Source organism: Dermacentor albipictus, chromosome 5 (assembly GCF_038994185.2).
Source record: "Dermacentor albipictus isolate Rhodes 1998 colony chromosome 5, USDA_Dalb.pri_finalv2, whole genome shotgun sequence".
Taxonomy (NCBI): Eukaryota; Metazoa; Arthropoda; class Arachnida; order Ixodida; family Ixodidae; genus Dermacentor; species Dermacentor albipictus.
This window is the reverse complement of record NC_091825.1, coordinates 68,866,836-68,885,795: the sequence shown is the minus strand read 5'-3', so window position 1 is coordinate 68,885,795 and position 18,960 is coordinate 68,866,836.

Below are 18,960 nucleotides of genomic sequence, written 5' to 3'. Positions count from 1 at the left end.
AGGTCTTTATAGGACGACCGCCTCTCCCGCGTTGCCGCCCGCTCTTGCCGGCTTCACCCCTCCACGTCTCCTTCGCCGAGGTGGAGGGTAGCGCAGTTAAGCGTTGCCGGACACTTCCGAGAGCTTCTTCTCGCCCCGGGACCGACGCGTCAGCTTTCGTGTCCGGCGTGACCCGGCGAAAATCGGTTCGTTGGTCGCCTTCTAGGCGCGCCACGCTTTCACCCGTCCACCTTCTGATTCCGCGCTTTTTTTTCTGCCTCTAATTAGCGCTTGACCGCTGTTTTTCTTCTGCGTCGTTTGCACACCGATGAAACAAACGACAAAGGCCTAGAGGTAGCACATATAAAAAGAAAAAGAAGAAAAGAAAAGACGGCTCTGCGTGTTGACGCATAGAAAGTGAGATCCTTCATGCTCGTTAACCGAGGTTGTACTCGACACATTGAATAAATTTCGAATGCTGTGGTGGTGCATGTTGCTTACGTGTTTGAGAGCATGTGTCGAGTTTCGTTTTTAAGGAAATCTTATATCTGTTCGTGTAATCAACAAGTTGCTTTGCGCCAGAATCACCGGCGGGCAACCGCAGAGGCTCGTTTGAGAAAGCAAAGCACGGGAACGCTGAGAACTGTCGCTGCGTTTTAACAGTTGAACAGAACGAGAGTGTACCAATGCTTGTAGTTCCACGATGTACTAGCATTGGTGACAGAGACAGTCACGTGGCTATTAGGCTGCGCGTCATGAACTTGTGAGCACGGAGAAAGGCTCTTGGCAGGCCTCAATGTGTCGTTATTATAAACTGTCACCTTCACAGAAGAAACTGAGTCTCCGAATACAGGCCTAATGAGCGTGTATACGGACTCTTCCGCCGGCCCGGGGCGTCGGTCTTCAGCATAACTTCAACGTGCTCAAAAGCCTTTGGAGAAAGTGTGCGCTTAGGAGAGAGTTGCGTTTGACTTTTAAGCAAAGGTTTCTCGATAACTGTTCTCGGTAACTACGATAACACCGCTGTTGATGTGCCAAGTACGAAGGGAGCAACAACTGTCCGAATGATAGGCGTGCGTTGCCACGACGAGGAACCGATGTAGCATGGGGTGCTCTGTCCGTTAAACTTTACTGCCGCTGTTACTCGAAGGAGTGCCGGATGAGCTCTGGTACGTACGTCTGTTTCTAACTAAATCTGACCCGTTTCTAGTCTCTTTCGTGGCCCGATACAGACTACAGTAAAGTGCAAAACAAAGTGCCCCACTGACGCCACTGAGTTTGTGCTATAGAGTACGTGCTCCATGGGTTACTAGTATGTGCCACTAGATGCATATCTGCAACTGGAGCTACTGGGTATGTGGCGGCTATTAAAGTTAAAATTAGGTTCTGGGGTTTTACGTGCCAAAACCACGACATGATCATGAGGCACGCTCTACTGGAGGACCCCGGATTAATTTTGACCAACAGGGTTTCATTAACACGCACCCAAAGCCCGGCCGCCGCGGTCGGGATTTGGTGCCGGGTCGTCGTGCTTAGCAGCGCAACGCGGTAGCCAGAAGCAACTCGGGCGGGCTGCGATTGACCATGATAATGATGACCGTAATGATGATGTTCATTTTGGTGATGATAATGATGATTCGAGTGGTGATGACTATGATTGTGGTGATAACTGATTACAGAAATTTCGACATCGATTCAACCTCTAACTGACGTCGTCCAAACGCTGTCACTTCAGCACGGCTCTCAAAGTAAGCCACGCTGTTCATACGCTCATTCTCACCCGCAACTCACACGAAACTTTATTCCAGCATCCTGGACGCTAAAGTGGCCAAGAAGACTCGCCCAGGAAGGTACTGTCCTTCGTGGAATTGAATTTGATGTTGCATTGCCTTCTAACTTTTCGGTGAAAGTGACACTTTGAAGTTATTTTATAATGGATTGATTGTCAATTCGTTTGGGGGCATTCGCAAAATGGTAAGCGAATGTCACCTGAGTGATTGTCAAGTGGGCGTTAAGGCAGAGATGTATGCATGCGGTGCTCCATTGAGTGGCAGTTATCTGTTCCGATGACTTATTGATGGGCGTAGAAAAGTACGAAACTAAGGCACTATATATATATATATATATATATATATATATATATATATATATATATATATATATATATATATATATATATATATATATATATATATATATATATATATATGAAGCACATGCACATGTGAAGTGTTCAGATTTTCTGGTACTTTGCAACTGAAATTGCGAAATTGTGAACGTGATCTATGTGGCACGACACGCTACACCGACATCACGAAAAACCGACTATTTAGCGGGGATTCTCCCTCCCCCCCTCCTTAGAGCTATTGCTTTCGGTATTCTATCTAGAGCTATTGTCGCCTATATTGTCGCCTGTACAGGGTGTTGCAACTGTCATGCGCCAAGATTTAAAAAAAAATATCGAGATACTACGTAGCTGGACGGAACCAAGACAATGTTATTTACCGGCGCTTGAGGAGGAGGAGGAATAAACGTTTATTTGGGAAACAGTATCCCGCGATAAGCCCCGGTTCTACTCTATGTGGGATGTCTCCTCATTCCCGGAACCCTCTGGCCTTCGCTGCCTCCTTGGCCCTGGCGACGAGGTGTCGTTGTTTCAGGTCCTCGGAGACGAGCTTGACCTCTCACGTTTCTATGAGGTCTTCACTTTCTTGTGTGGCGTTACAACACTCTTTCGGTGAAGGCAATTTGTCTGTGTCTGGATGACATGGACATTTAGGGATCAGGTGCGCCAAGGTGACCGGTACGCCGCTCATTGGGCAATGGTATCCTTGTAGCGTAGGGTATATTCTATGCATGAGGATTCCGTGGGTGTAAGCACTACTCTGTAGTCTTCTGCGTGTAGTGCTTTCTTCCTTATTGAGCTTTGGGTGAGGTGATACTCAGATTATATTTTGTATTCTGCCTAATCACACAATTAGTCTGAATTAGTTAATCATTTTTTGAAATATTATAATTAAGTGGAAATTGTCGCTGAGAAAATTGTAGAGCAGAATTAAAAACTCCCGATGCACCTTTTTGTTGCTCAGTACGTGCTACATAAAAGTGTTTTTCCGAGCACGAAAGAAGCCCGCGATTCCACGCAAAATTGCTGCGTGTCTGGCCACTCAAGGCACTTTGCTTGGGTTCGTGGGCTTATTTCACCTTGGTTTCACCTTGGGTTTGTCCAGCCACGTGTGGCACTTGCTTGTTTTTAAATTTTGATGCAGGGTAGTCGGCAAACAACCCTGTGTAACAAAAAGGTGTAACCCTGAGTAACAAAAATAAAACCCTGTGTAACAAAAATGGTATAGCGCACGACCCGAAGCGCCATTTCCGACTGTATGAACAACCTTGTTTAATCGAAATGCGATACCTTACCGAAACATAGCACACATTAGGCGCAAACGTTACGGGTACAGATAGCTATAAGGGGTTAATATTTTATTATTCCCGAGCACTGTACTCCAAGTTTGTGGACAAAAGATTCTTCCTTTTCTTAATTATCAGCTTACTATGACGCAAATTTCGATTTTCGAAAGGGCAACGATTTCATTTGATTGATTTTGATTTGATTTGACTTTGCTTTTAACATGTTGCCCTCGTTTAAAGCAAGAAAATAACAACTTTTCTTTATAGCAAGAAAGAAAGTTTCCGGTCAATAAGTGATCCTTGTGAGGCATGATTTTTCTGAATACGAGCTTCGTCTCAGTTCCTTGACACGCGGAGTGCCTGGCACAACAGTTGGCGGCTGGCAATACTCCCTCCTACTTCGCCACCCCCTCCACCATCTTTAATACTCCCGGTCAAACAATCCTTCTAATTGAAAAAAAAGAAAAAGTTATTTCTCGATGTGTAATTAAAAAGAAATCATGAGAAACGCAAGAAACAACGAGGAGTAGGATGCGACTTCATGAATAAGTGAAACCCAATGAGATGACTACAGCAAACACTTCGTGCGGACGGAAGACGCAACACCATCGACCCCGTGAACTGCCTCGCCTCTTCCTCCTCGTCCCGGAGAACTAGTTTTCTTTCGCGCACTCCGCTACGTTGTGTGTCAGCAGCTGTCCAGCGGCTGCCGTCAACGGGGCCGCGCTGATGGATTGATTAATTAAGGGCGACACGTCAAACACTCGCGTGCACGTGACTGTTTCAGAGCGCTGGTGTTCTGCTCGGTTGATTCGAATGGACGACGACAATGAGGTTCATTTGTTGCGCGATGGATCACTCTAGCACGCTTTTGTCCCCGGCGACTTTCGCGCGCGGGACATTGGTGCCGCGTTGTAAGCTATTTGACCAGCATAGGCCTGTCCTACAGAATCTTTTGAACGACCTCTGCAGCGACATGCCCGAGTCGAACAATTGCATGTTTTCTTCCTTTTTACGTTTGTACACTTAAAACAATTGTGCAAACTTTAGCTCGTATCTTGTGTCCAAGCAAGAATTGTGGCCTGTCGTACTCAGGGTAACCAACTCTCGAATGGTCGAAGTAAGAAGGGGGCGGGGGGGGGGGGGGGGCGCACGGAGGGGAGAGGTGGTGGCCGGAGAAAGGGGGCAGCTAGCAACGACCGATGCTGTCAGTGCCAGCAGCCGCCCGTCTCTCGGGGAAACAAAGTTCCACAGCTTTCTTTAGTCCTACCACGTCGCGATTTCCATCAAGAAACGTGCACTAGTTGCCTAGTTAGCACACATACCAGCAAAGATAGGGTTAGATCATACTGCACCTGACATGAATACCCCCTTTGTAAGCGGTTAAGGCCTACATCAGAACTAAAAGCATTACGAAAACGAAACTACCTTTGTGTTTATGACAATGCATCATCATCACTATCATCATTATCAGCCTGCTTACGCCCACTGCAGGGCAAAGGCCTCTCCCATACTTCTCCAACTACCCCGGTCATGTACTAATTGTGGCCATGTTGTCCCAGCAAACTTCTTAATCTGACCCGCCCACCTAATTTTCTACCACCCCCTGCTACGCTCCCCTTCCTTTCGAATCTAGTCCGTAACCCTTAATGACCATCGGTTATCTTCCCTCCTCATTACATGTCCTGCACATGCCCCATTTCTGTTTCATAATTTCCACTAAGATATCATTACCCGCGTTTGTTCCCTCACCCAATCTGCTCTTTTCTTATCCCTTAACGTTACACCCATCATTCGTCTTTCCATAGCTAGTTGCGTCATCCTCAATTTAAGTAGAACCCTTTTCGTAAGCCTCCAGGTTTCTGCCCCGTACGTGAGTACTGGTAAGACACAGCTGTCATACGCTTTTCTCTTGAGAATAATGGCAACCTGCTGTACATGATCTGAGAATGCGTGCCAAACGCACCCCAGCCCATTCTTAATCTTCTGATTATTTCAGTCTCATGATCCGGATCAGGTCCTACCTCCGGTCACTACCTGTCCTAAGTAGATGTATTCCCTTACCACTTCCAGTGCCTCGCTACCTATCGTAAACTGCTTTTCTCCTCCGAGACTGTTAAACATTACTTTAGTTTTCTGAAGATTAATTTTTATGACAACGATTAATTGATTATGATTAATTTTATGCCAATTCGACAGACGACAAAAATTGTGCGGCTGAGCTAACAATCAGGTATTGTAAAATAAGAACTCTAATTTATTACAAATGCAGAATTGTGCCAAGTGGACGTCCGGGCGGGGTCAAAGTGGGACTAGGGAATTTCACTTCAAAGTCGGGAATACGCCAACTAATTTCGAGTGGTTAGCTATGTTAGTCTTATACGTGCGTTTATTGAACAACTGTGACACTCCCGCGTGTCTTTTTATGTGTGCGTGCATTTCTTTTTCTCCTTATCTTTCTAGGCGTCCGCATTTTTTTCTTTGGGTTTCTGTCTCTCCTTACCCATTACCCATTGCAGTGTAGCAAACTGGATATCTATCTTCCGGTTAACCTTCCTCCCTTTCGCAGCTCAATTCTCTCTCTCGCTCTCTCTGTCTGTTTACTTTCCTCTTTCGTAGTCTGCGCTGGCTGTATTTTTGTCAATTACTCTGTACCACGGGGATACTACATGCTGTTCTTAATTTTAAAGCACCAGGCGTGGAGCGTAACAGAAAAGGAAGATAAGCGAGAGAGATGGCAGTTATTGCTATAATTCCGGAATTTTGTAGGCAGTTCATCTTTCGGTACACAAGAGAGAGCTAACTCTGAAGACAGAAAAGACACTTTTGCGCCCAACTCTGCGATGCACAAAAGGCTGGAGACTTCATCACTGCCGGATTTGAAGTGGCGTGATGCCCAGGCGGTTGTCACTTAAAGCGCACATTAACGGACACACTCCAAGGCATGTGTAAGAATGATTTACCGCCCCCTATGGCGAACAAAAATAATAAAGCATCTCACGCCATTTAGGGCTCCTGCCAAAAAAACAAAGAAAAAAAGACAAAGCCCCGTACATAGCAGGTAGTGACCTCGACCCTCCAAGTATTAAGAGGTTTAGCTCGAGAACTTCATTCTAAATACATGAAGAACGAGAAATTCTGTTTCTGGGCAATCACTATACTAAACTTTGTAAGGCTTGCTGCGCTAAAACGAAAAAAGTTAAAATGTAGCGACCACTGGAAGCGGAATTTTTCCTTTACGCCATCAATCTGAAAAGAAACAAAAATCGTATGGTCAAAAATCGCTAACTTTAGGAAAACGATACTGTAAAGTTTACAAGTCTCACGCAGTAATGAAAAATGCTATCATAATTCTGTAAATTGCATCAACAGTACATCTAAAGCGGACAAAATTGCTGTACAATGCCCTAATCTGCAATATAGAGTATTTATGTGAGTATGACTTCTTCAAAACCCTTGTAAAGATTGTAATAAATTCACGTAAGCTGTAAACTTACATATAAAATTTGACCCATTCAGATCCTCGAACGCAGTCAGTTTAGAAAACGGCGATATCCCCTTTTGATGCAGAGGGAGAAATTTGTAAACTTCAGACTTTCACTTTTCTGAAACATAAAATAAAAAAAAATCTCGTGCAGACATAGAGGACCTAAGTCAAAATTTCACTTCCAACAGTCACTAGCATATAAATGGTGTTCTAAAATGTAACAAATTTCCTCAATGTGGTCCGGCGGGTAATCATAGAAAAGCATTTCTGCAGTTTACATGTATTTGAATAGGAGGCATTGGAGTATCGTGCTCGAGCTAATGTTTCCCGTTAAGATGGTACCTTTCTAGTCAACATGTTCTTGATTATTTCTGTTCTACATTCAGTAAAATCTCTGTTCCAATCATTTCAAATGAAACGTGTTTACCACAACAGTTCGCCTTCGAGAATCCCGCACGTTAGGGAGACATTATCTTCAACACGGAAATAAAAACGAGTCTGCTAGAATCGAATTAAGTTCTTAGGACAAAAATTCAGTGAGTTCATTCAACAGAAGTCCTCTTATTCTGCTAGGCGATTTTGCTCTTGTTTGGACCACTTTCGATTCGCAATAAGTTCCACCCGAAGTAACGAGTAATTAAACTATCCTGACGTGCAGTAACCACCGTTATCTCGACAAAGTGGCAACAAACTTGACGCTCCACAGAACAACGGCAACACTACGGCATTCGCGGCTATCAACGTGGATGAATGCAGCATAGCGAGTGTAGTGCTCTCAAAGGCACACTGCTACGCGTCTGCGCTCACGCTTCCGCACACACATACGGGAACGTCCGCACGCATTCGCGTACGGACGTGCGTATACCCCGGCATCAACGAATGAGTTGACGTGGCCTGCTTGGTCACGTGAAGTTTCGACACATGGCAGTACGCGCGAATCGCGAGCGCCTCCGAGCACAATGCGGACCGTCTCAGCGGAGCACATTGTTGTCAGCTCTCAACGCCTATCCCGATTACGTAACGGAGGCCAGGTGGCTTCTTCTTCGCGCGAAGCCCTGCATTGTCCGCCGACCACGGCTCTTTGTCGCTGCTCGAGCGGCCATCCGGGGCGGTAGCCTTATTCGGGCAACAATTACCCGACCCCACGGACCTCTCATGCGCTTTTTGTCATGCGCGTGTTCGTACACCCGAGTAGGCACGGTGAGGCGGCCAGCCGCGTTGCGTAAGAGGACAGAACGCGCGCTCGTGCCACCATCCTCCTCCTCGCACCTCCTCCTATTCCTTTGCTGATTCTGTGGTGGTCCGCTTTCTCCGAGTCCTCCGGTCGGACGATGCGAATCGCCACGGTGGTTTGCTTTTGGAAGTTCAATCTAAGTGACGAAACGTTGGACCACTTTTGACTTGGTGGAATGTTTGTACTTTTCCGGAACAGCGCAGGCTACCTGCTGTAGCATATCTGAAAAAGGCAAAGCATCAGTCTTTAAAAAGGCTCCGTAACTACACGAAACAGAGATGCCTAAAGCATGAAACAACGACAACGGCGGCATCAGATGTGCTATGTTTCACTATGCTTTGAAGCTCAGGAAATTTCATACTGATAATAAAACCATGTATTTGTTTGTAAACTCTGTTCTTCTATTTTTTTTCAGAAACAATACTTCCCCGACACCTTTACCTTTAGTTTCCAGTTACAGTACATAAATGAATTAATCAATGTCCTTCTTCTTTATGTATAGTAACCCAATTATTTTCTAGTTTTTTACTTTGGGCGTATCTGATACATAGTTTGGACAAAAAGCCTAAACTGCGGCAAAAGGAACAAGAAAGGATGACCGATCGAAAGAAAAATTAAGTTTACAGGCTTGCAGATGGCGGTGGGTGTAAGTGATGATGTTATTCTTATATAGTGGTGAAGTACCCAATTTTTGACCGATGAACACACGTTAAAAAAACTGAATTTTGAAGTGCCTCACGCATAGTAAATCGGTGGATGTCATCTGCGTACGAGACAAGCGAAATGAACTTTTGGCACCGAAATGCTGCTGTTAGTAAATTCTAGTAATTAGTAGTGCATACTAAATTCTCCTTGACAGACGTATTTTGCTTAATAACAAGTATTCATACAAGAATATCGACACTTGAATGGGACTTATGCGCTGTAACATCGTCGAGCAATGTTTTCAGCTGGGGTTTTCTTTGAGAAGGAATTTATATACGGCACGCAAGGAAAAGTAGCGGCCGCCGGTTGAGTGAAGTCAAATCTGAAAGCAACCCAATATTCGCATGGCATACTTTTGAACACCTTACAGATGAGCCAGTTGGTCTTCCTATACAAATAGGTTATATTAGTGCCAAATAGTGGATGGGCTTAAACACAATACAGACAACGACAAGCTCCTCTGTCAGTTGTTCAATAAAACACCACTAACCGCGCTAGTGTAGTGGGTATGTGATTTGCATGGTTGAGCTCGTGGTTGTGGGTTCGATCCATGCCATGGCGGCCGTATTTCCATGGCGGCGATATATAAAAATGCTGGCGTACTTAAATTCAGATGCGCTTTAGAAACCCCTGATAACCTGTATTATTCCGAAGTGTACTTCTACGGCGTGCCTCATAACCGTAATGTGATTTAGGCAAAGGAAAACACCACAGTTTGCTTTGAAATAAATTTAATAGAAGGAACACTCCCTAATGTAAGTATAATTTTGAGCGAATACACGCCCTTTGATCATCGCGCCACTCCACAATAACTATGACAAAAACGTAGCGCATGTCAAAGAGCTGCACTCATGAATTCCTTCTGGGAAGTAAGCAAGAAAGCTCATGGAAACTCTCAAAACTTTCATGCAAACTCAAGCCTTGTTTTCTTTTTTTTTTCATAAACAACGCCTAAAAAGCCGAAAGAGCCGAGTTGTTGTTCTTGCTCTTGCCTAGACTATTTGTCTAATGGGTCAATATATTGTGAGGATTGACATTTCAATGCTATTCCTTCTTTCTTTTCGTCAGTGGTCCTCGCGGGTCCTCGCATCGCACCGCCCAAGTTATCGCCGGGTTCGGCCGGACATGAGTGGTGTGTGATAAAGAAGGAATAGAATTTAACAAAACAGAATCCTTACGAGGAAGCTTTAGCTCGGGCCCAACTCCGACGCGGCCTATACAAATACATGTAAAAACGCAAAAACGTTTTTCTGAGATAACCCCTGAACCGATCTTAATGAAATTTGTTGCATTTGAGAGAAAAAGTTATATTCTAGTGACTGTTGGAAGTGGAATTTTGATTTAGGGCTTGAAGTTTGTTAAAAGGATTTTCAAAAATTCAGATGTTTGAAAAAAATAGAAGCACGAAGCTTACAAACTAATAGCTCTGCATCAAGAACAGATATCGCGATTCTGTAAACGGCATCCATTAGACCATTCAAAGCGGACAAATTTGTTATGTCAGTTTACATCTTACGTGAATTTGTTACGTTGTTTACGAGGGTTCTGCAAAAGTTGTAATTACACATTTCCCCATTTTTTGACGTTCATGTGTAACATATCAATTTTGTCCGCTTTAGATGTGCTATTAGGTACAATTCACAGAATTGCGATATCATTTTTTCTTGCTGAGTTACGGAGTTGTAAACTTGAAAGTTTCGTTTTCTGAAAATTTGCGATTTTTGACAAATTTTTATAAAATATTGACGACCTAAATCAAAAATTCGAAACCAACAGTCACTAGATTTTAAGTTTTTCTTTTAAATGCAGCAAACCCCGTCAAATTTGGTGCAGTGGTTGCCTAGAAAAACGAATTCTCCTTTTACATGTATTTAGATAGGAGCACCCGAGCTAAAGCTTCCTCTTACATCATTTCCCTCCCTGGAGCCATAGTATTGGATAACGTGTCCATGGGCTAATTGGCTGATATTCAGTTAAGTCATCGTAGCGCAAACGAAACATGACACATAGAACAGAAGACCAGCGACCATAGAACAGAAGAAGTGTCAGTGATTCTCTCACCCTAACTAATGTTGTTTTAACTATTGTTGTACATCCACCCCTTATATAATACCCCATGTGGGGTCTTTAGGGAAATAAATAAAGAAAAAAATACCAGACGCCACGGATGCCAATATGTGATGCAAGGTCGTAATATCTAAGTTGTTTTCCTTCGACTCTATTCTATTTCGTATCACCCATCGCAGTGACTTGTCGATACCGCCAATAGAGAAGGCGAGGTCGTCGATTTGAAAGTTAAAGCCTGCAGGTATTCTCCGGTAGCTTTCATTCAGCTCGCTAGGAGGCTGTTTGGCTATGTGTCGTTGTGCCGCGAGCATCCGTACGAACTAACAACGTGACGTGACTACAGGCATGCCTTGCGCAGAGTAAAAAAAAAAAAAATGGGTGTGCGTGTAGGTGGCTGCTAGCAAACGTTAACTGCACCTGTTTTCTTTGAAGCTAGGAAATAAACAGTGCGAGCATTCGTATGGGCAAAACGTGGTCTTCTGGCTTTCATTCTTATTTCGACCTAGTTGGCACTATTCAACTTTAGTCTATTTTCCCTTCTTGTATGCAACCTGTTATTCTTCTCCGTGTTTTGTACCAGCCATATGAAGACGAGTATCGCCTTGGCTTCTTGCATGTCTAAAGGTTGGAGCGCTAATGGTGCTTGCGCGAAGTTTGACACTTCGTTGTTTTTGTACGTAAGTCTTGCGGCGCTAGCCTTAGACGTTGTTGAAGGAAATATGCAAGTTGTGTGGTTGCTCGCATACAGCTACACGGAACGAATTGAGAATTAGGACAGCTACCCTGCCACTGAACGAGACGGAGTAAGCATATGAGAAGAAAAAAAAGTTCTTAAACAAGTGGGTGAACGAGGCTGCAGAGGACATTAAATAACATCAACAGAGCTACGGCGAGGGCCAAAGGTACGCGTACGAGAGTGAACTTTTCTGCCGGGAACTTTGGAAACCGGAAAAAGGGTGACTTCTGCTCGTTTCCTTTTCCATCTCTCTAAATGGAGCCATCGTGAGTCATGATTTTAACGCTTTTCAACGGAGAACTCACGTGGGAAGTTAGCCGCCCACGTGCCCACATTTTGGGTGCACGACGTTTATCTTCAGACGGACGGTAGCGAAGAAAGCGCCAGGAAGTCACACGGAAACAAGGCAGCAAGCACGACCTGCAGGATGCACTCTTTTGCCGCAGAGATATTATAAACACCGCCACTGCAGCTTTCTTAGGAGGAAACCTTCATGGCAGAATTCTGGAGAACTATGTAGCCCTGTATTTGGCGGACAAGGTTGCATAACGGCAGGTTGCCGCAAGTTCTGTGGTGATAGGGGTTTTAGTAACTGCTGTGTACTGTTGTGTTGTTGGCCTCTGCGTTGGTAGTACTGAATAGCACTACTTCTACCAACATTTATCCTGAAAGATCTGACGTTAGAAACGGTGGAAATGTCGCGTAAAAGGAATCGGCATACAGTTATTACAAGTAGCATTGCTTCGCGCGTAGTCGCTGGCAAGAACTCTGAAGTTCGGGGTTATCGAAACCTACTGTAAGGAAATAGCTCTAGAAGATTTTCAACCGTGTCGAGGGTGAACCAAGATGAGATGTCTATCATGACAGTATCTCTCACGTGGCAAGAAAGACAGAATGAACAGTTGTCACATGTAGGACGAGATTAGCACCATTCACTTGCCATAAATGTTCGACATTTTTAAGACTCATTGCAACGTCTCATATACGAAAAAATAGCGGTGTCTAACGGAGTGAAGCAAAAAAAAAAAACCTTTATCAGCGATGGCTCATAACCCCCAAAGTCCCTTTATGAGATTTTCTAAAGAAATGCGAAGTACCGAAAACATTTGCGGTGACGCCGACGCACTTTATTGGACAGCGCCCACTTCTGGCTGGGAGCTGCTTCCGTCCGCCATGTTCCTCCTGGGCCAGTCCAGCTGCTGAGTTCGACGGCGCAAGCAGGCTTGTTTTCTTGCTTGAGCAGTTGTGTCGGCTACATATTTGTAGCGAAGGTGACCTCCGTATATCTGTCGCCGTTTGCTGGAAGTCAACGTACCTTTGCGGACGCTTCTTGCTGCCTGCTGCTGCAGCAGCCACCGCGGCCGAAATGCGCATTAGGAAGAAAAAGTGCGGGGAAAAATGCAGTAGGAAGAAAAAGCGCGTTAGGAAGAACATGGCGGCTGACGCGACCCGCAAGGGAAAGCGTGGTAGTCGCTAGTTGGCGAAAAGCGCTCTAGGGTCTTGAATAACCTTGTTAGCAAGCAAATGTGCCATGGCTGACTATTAATGAGGGAGTGAAAGAAAGAATGAAGGAAAGAAAGAACGAAAGAAGAAACGAAATAAATAAGAAAACAAACAAAGAATGATCGAATGAACACAGAAAGAAAGAACACAAGAAAGGAACAAAGGAAGAAACAAAGAACCAAATAAAAAAAACGAGAGATCCTCTAGGTAGGGCATTAGTGGCTCGCATGTGACGCTGAGGAGGTCGACCTACAGCGTCATACGTTTACTTCGCACTGCGGCTCGTTATCTTTTGCAAGAATGACCACTCCGATCCTAAAACTTGATGCATTACCACGTGCGCAGCAGGCCTTCGCCTTCACGTGTTTCAAGAGTGTAACAAGCTGCTGAAGTTTCTTTTATTGAATTCTGGGCTTTTACGTGCCAAAACCATCATCGGATTAGGAAGCACACCGCAGCGGCGGATTCCACTTTAATTTTTACCACCTGAAGTTCCTTAGCATGGACCCCATGCGCGATACACGGGCGTTATTGCATTTCACCGCCAGCGAAATGCGGCCGGCGCGGCTGGGATTTGATTCCACCACCTCGTGCTCCGAAATGCAACGTCACAGCTACTAAGCTAAAACTGCAGCTACACCTCGGCAAAACAAAACAGTGGTTTGGTAAGGCCATGCGTTTCTTTTTTCGTAATGACATGAAAGCGTTCTCCTTAAATGGCTATGCAATGTTTTAAGCACTTTTTACCCGTTTCCAACTCGAATACATAAGATGAGTTAACTCTTTCCCGAGCTCATAGACATGGAGAACATGTAGTGTATAGCGACCAATAACATTACACGGTGATTAACTTATGTTCTGGACTTCTTTAAACGTCGGTTAATCTGTTACAGGCAGGTGATATTTTAATTTGGTTACTGCTCTCCCGAGCGCTTCGAGAGAGAACAGGTTTCAAGAGAGAGAGAGAGTGCGAACATGAAACGATGAAAGTCAGAGAGGCTTACCAAAACCCATTTCGCTTGGCTACACTGCGCGAACAGATGGCCCCGCAAATTGGTATAAAGAGTAGAAACAGCGAGACATAGCCACGTCGCAAAGTTGACGGTACATGCAGCATTATTAGAGTTCCACGCAGGAAGGCTTCAATAATCAATTAGTGCATTCGGGGCCTTTTAAATATGTGCAATTTAAATACCGACAGAGCTATATAGTTACGGGAGTGCTTGATCGGTAAAAAAGTAAATGTTGGGGTTTTACGGGCATGACCGACCAGGCACAACGTGGCGAGTCACTCCAGATTAACTTGCACTGCTTGGGTTTCCTTAACGTGCGCCTAAGTCTTAATTTTCTAGTATTTTTGCATTTCACCTTTTACCCTCATTGAAATGTGGCTGCCGCAGCCAGGATTGAGCCCGAGACCTTGAGCTCAGCATCGGAAAACCATAATCACTAAGCTACATCGGCGTATCATTAAAACTTCTTTCTGGGCGAGTTGGTGCATACTTGACATAAAAACTGTTACAGCGCAAACACACGCAACCACAAAGTATACAGGACAGGACAGTGTCCTGTCCTTTATACTTTGTGGTTGCATGTGTTTGCGCTATAACAGTTTTTATGTCAAGACATCAGTGTATGTTCAGAAGTATCGATGGATGACCGACAGCACCTGAAGCCCGTCATTGCATGCGGATATACTTCCTTATGTTATAATTGCCATTCAAGGTGTGTCAACACCATCCTGTCCTTCGCAACTGGGAAGAATAATGGGGCGGTACGATGCCAAGTCTAATGGCGATTTAGAACGCTCAAGTAACGGTACTAGGGGGCTGATCTTCCACTTACAAGGAATTAATACTTTGCGCCAGGATTCGCTCTATTTCTCCAAGAGGACATCGCCGGATTTTTTGCCAAGGTTTCCAAGTGCCTTATATGGGACTCCGTCGGGCCCAGAGGATGATGACTTCCTACAAGTCGCACGCTAAACTTCTAGCTCATCTATAGAAAACATGAGATCTATGCGAGAGTCCGGGAAGGCCACAGCATCACGTGATGTTAACACAAGCAGTGACGGCAAGCCAGGCATTCTTCCGCAGAAGTCCTCTGCAATGTCCATATCATGCCTTCCTTAATGAAGGGCAAGGGACTTGAAGAGTGGCGCCGTTGCGGGGACAGTTGTAGACCCCGCAGAATTCTCCATATATATAACAGAGACTTACAAGGATTCAAAGATTCACAAAAAGATTTCCATTTTGGAGATTGTAACGTATCAATGCTGCACTGGATTTTCTTTTGGATCCGCCTCGGCTACCCGAGGCCGTGAATACATTTGGTGGGCCTGTACCTTCTTTCTGCTCGTCGGTGAATCACTCGAAGCTGTTCCAATATGCTTTGCCTTGTATTTTGTGTACTTTGGAGAAGGTCTAGAAATGAACATAGTCTCTTGTAGTGCATTTCGAATATAATTCTCCAGGAATGGCTGGTGGCCTTCTTGATATACGGCTTCCATAAGTGTCCTGGACTTAATACAGTCTGTTCTACGGAGGGTAATAGATCATCCCATGATTTAACTTGGTGAAGTGTACTGCAAGGCGGAGTTTTAAGCGCCACACTCTTCAACGTAACACTGTTAGGCCTAGTTGAATCATTGCCAAGGACGGTCCAGATATCCGTCTATGCAAGCAATATCTGCATCTGGGCGTCCGGCATGACACGTCCCCAGATACGAGCAAGACTGCAGAAGGTTCTGACGCAAACGTCATCTTATCTGCCTATGAAAGGCCTAGAACTATCATTAGAAAAATTCCGATTAGTCGCATTTACACGTAAAACAATGACTCTATATGTTAGGGCGCATGAATGGACAAGTAATTGGTTACGAAACAAAACGCCGTTTCTTTGGAGTGATCATGAACCGTGATTTGTATTTGGCACCACATATTTCATATATAAGAAAGAGGTTGACTGCAATAGCCACTGTATTCAAATTTGTCGGTGGAAAGTCTTGGGGCTCATCTGTGCAATTGATGCTACAGCTATAGCATACGTTATTTATGGGCTTTCTGAGACACAGCCTGCCCATGCTGGGTAGCACCAGTAAAACGAACCTTCGCACACTCCAGAGTATACAAGCCCACGTTCTACGGAAATGCCTCGGCCTCCCGAAGTGTGCATCCACAGCAGCCACAATCACGATAGCTCGTGACCACCCTATAGCAACGTACATTGCAGCCGACCCTCTAAGAATGCAAATTGGACATGTCGCAAGGATGCCCTTTAACCATCTTTCTTACCTGCCAAGTAGGCTACATACAAGTTTCAGCCGTCTCCTGACTAGCCACGGAGCATCACTACCATTGAAATACGTCCCAGCAGCACCGCCTTCATTGCTACTGCGGTCACCGCATCGGTACGCCTTACCATTCCATACATCAAGAAAAAGGCATAGATGCAGTCAGCAGCATTAAAGCACGCAGCCTTACTGCTTTACATGAAGTCCACAGGGACCACACACATGTTTACACCGATGGGTCGGTCATGCACTCTAGTTCAGCCACTGCAGTATTTCTCCTAGCAAAATCTGCAGTGATAAAATTCAGGACATCACAATTGACATCAACGACGACTGTCGAACTTGCAGCTTGTCGAGCGGCACTTTAATTGATCAATCAGAACGCCCCAAAAATGGACCATCTTATGCAATTCCAAGCTCGCCCTGGAGAGTTTGCTCTCTGCATTACGCCGTGGACCCCACGAACGACTTGTCGAGGACATACTAGAAACTCACCATCGGGCAGCTGAAAAAAGACATGACATCGTATTTCAACGCTTATCAAGTCATTGCGGGATCGTCGGAAACGAGCAAGCAAAAGCAGCCACTTTATCTCCATATAATTAACAGTGGCGATTGCGTCGATATCTCGATGTCAAGAACAGACGCAGTGGGAGAGCTCCGTGCGCTTGCTTGCGAGCTTACGTTGGGCAAATGGATTCGGTAGATATTAAAAACTAGCGCCTTTGCTCCCTGGATCCTCATCTGAAACTCCGCCTTCCACATTGCTTACCACGACTGCAGGTAATTCTCATTTGACGTCTGTGGCTTGGAGTAGCCTTTACGAATGCGTACACATACCTCATCGGAATGGCCACACGGCCACAATGTGAAGTTTGCGGTGCAAAAATATGATAAGGCGCCTTCTGTGTGATTGTCGCCGTTTCAAAGCAGAATGAAAAGTCCCCAATAGCACGCTAGCCAAGATTCACAACAGCTCCATACGGAAGCCAGAGTTGTACAACCCTGGTGCCAGCTGAGGTAGGCTCGAAGTGCTTTAAAAGCGCTAGTATGCTTTTTAAAAGGAAAGGTACTCATTGAAGAACTATCAAATGCGCGAACTGCTGCGTTCCTTTGTTTAATCTTCTCTTGTGTACTTATCTTTTTCGCCCCTTACTCCATGCCTCTGTGCAGAGTAGACAACTGGACGCTTTACTGGTTAATCTCTCTGCTTTTCACGTCTTTCTTCCCTTCCTTCTTTTCTTCTTTCCTTCCTTACTTCGTTCCTTCCTGAGAAGTATCACGTGTAGCCTTTGTCACTTTGTGCTAAAAGGCAGACGCGCTCGGAACAGGCGCGCGTATTCCAACACGCAACTGAAGGTACCATAGGCAGTAATAATTGTAATCTCAATAAGAAATATACACGACCTGTGAAATGCGATTACCGCTTGCCTTGCAGATAGCACCAAACCTCGAACGATGTTCGCACTGGCATAGCCCTGATAACAGAACAGTTGCCTCCTTCGAAAGAACTACTGTCGACAGCTACACTTCCTATAACAAAATTTTACAGTCACATCTCCTAACATCGTTCATGTAAATTTTGAGTTTTTCAGGATTAACAAACAAACAAATAAAAACAAATAAACAAACAATAGGTGGTTTGTTCTAGTCGATGGAGCTCAGGGAGTCTCTGATATCAGGTGAGGAACGTCAGAGCAAACCGCAATATCTTTAGCATGGTGATACTCTACTGCAACCGAACCATGCCGCAAACAAAGTTGCGATTTATTTATTAGCTTACTTATTTAGAGGGCTCTTCTTGAAACATTACTTGATGGAGTGGGTTGTTGACGGCAAACAAAGACAACAAAATTCGCGATGGAACGTTTTCCATGAGCCGCTTGATTGTTAGTGGGTCGATGATAGTGGCAACTTCGTGGGCAGTCGATTGTTCAGTTGACTCAGTCTGCATGCAGTCATGCTCCCTTCATTGAAACATTCCTTTTACTGCTAGAAACACTATCGTTTCTGCGCAGCTTTTTGCTCAATCTGGTATATATATAAACAAATGGTGGAACAAACAGCCGATTCTGTCCGCGAAGCTGACAGGCGATTGAATGGCACTTAGGTACGGGATGCTAGTCCTCGAAGGCAATTAGAGGTTCCCTTCGTTGTCCTATGCCGCTACGTTCACACATGTACCCCACAGATACGTCAACCCCTGACTGTTTCTTAAAGGAAAACTCACACAGTGAATTTATGCGGTCTTTGTGAGGGAAAGGAATAGGGCAGTGGGGAGGGTGGGCAGAAGTGCAATGATGGCCACCTATTCAAAACCCCTATATGCCACATAACTCCCGTATCCATTAATCCGATATAGAACATACAGGGGCCTGTATAAGAACCAGCTTTTCTTCCCATATGGTATATGGTGTTATAGGATATGTGTGTTATGGGACATACAAGATTTTTTCAGTGGGACACCTGTACTCGACAAAAAAAAAGCACGAGACTGGGCATATAATTGTTCGAGACCATTTATCCGGATACGACTATGCTTGTTG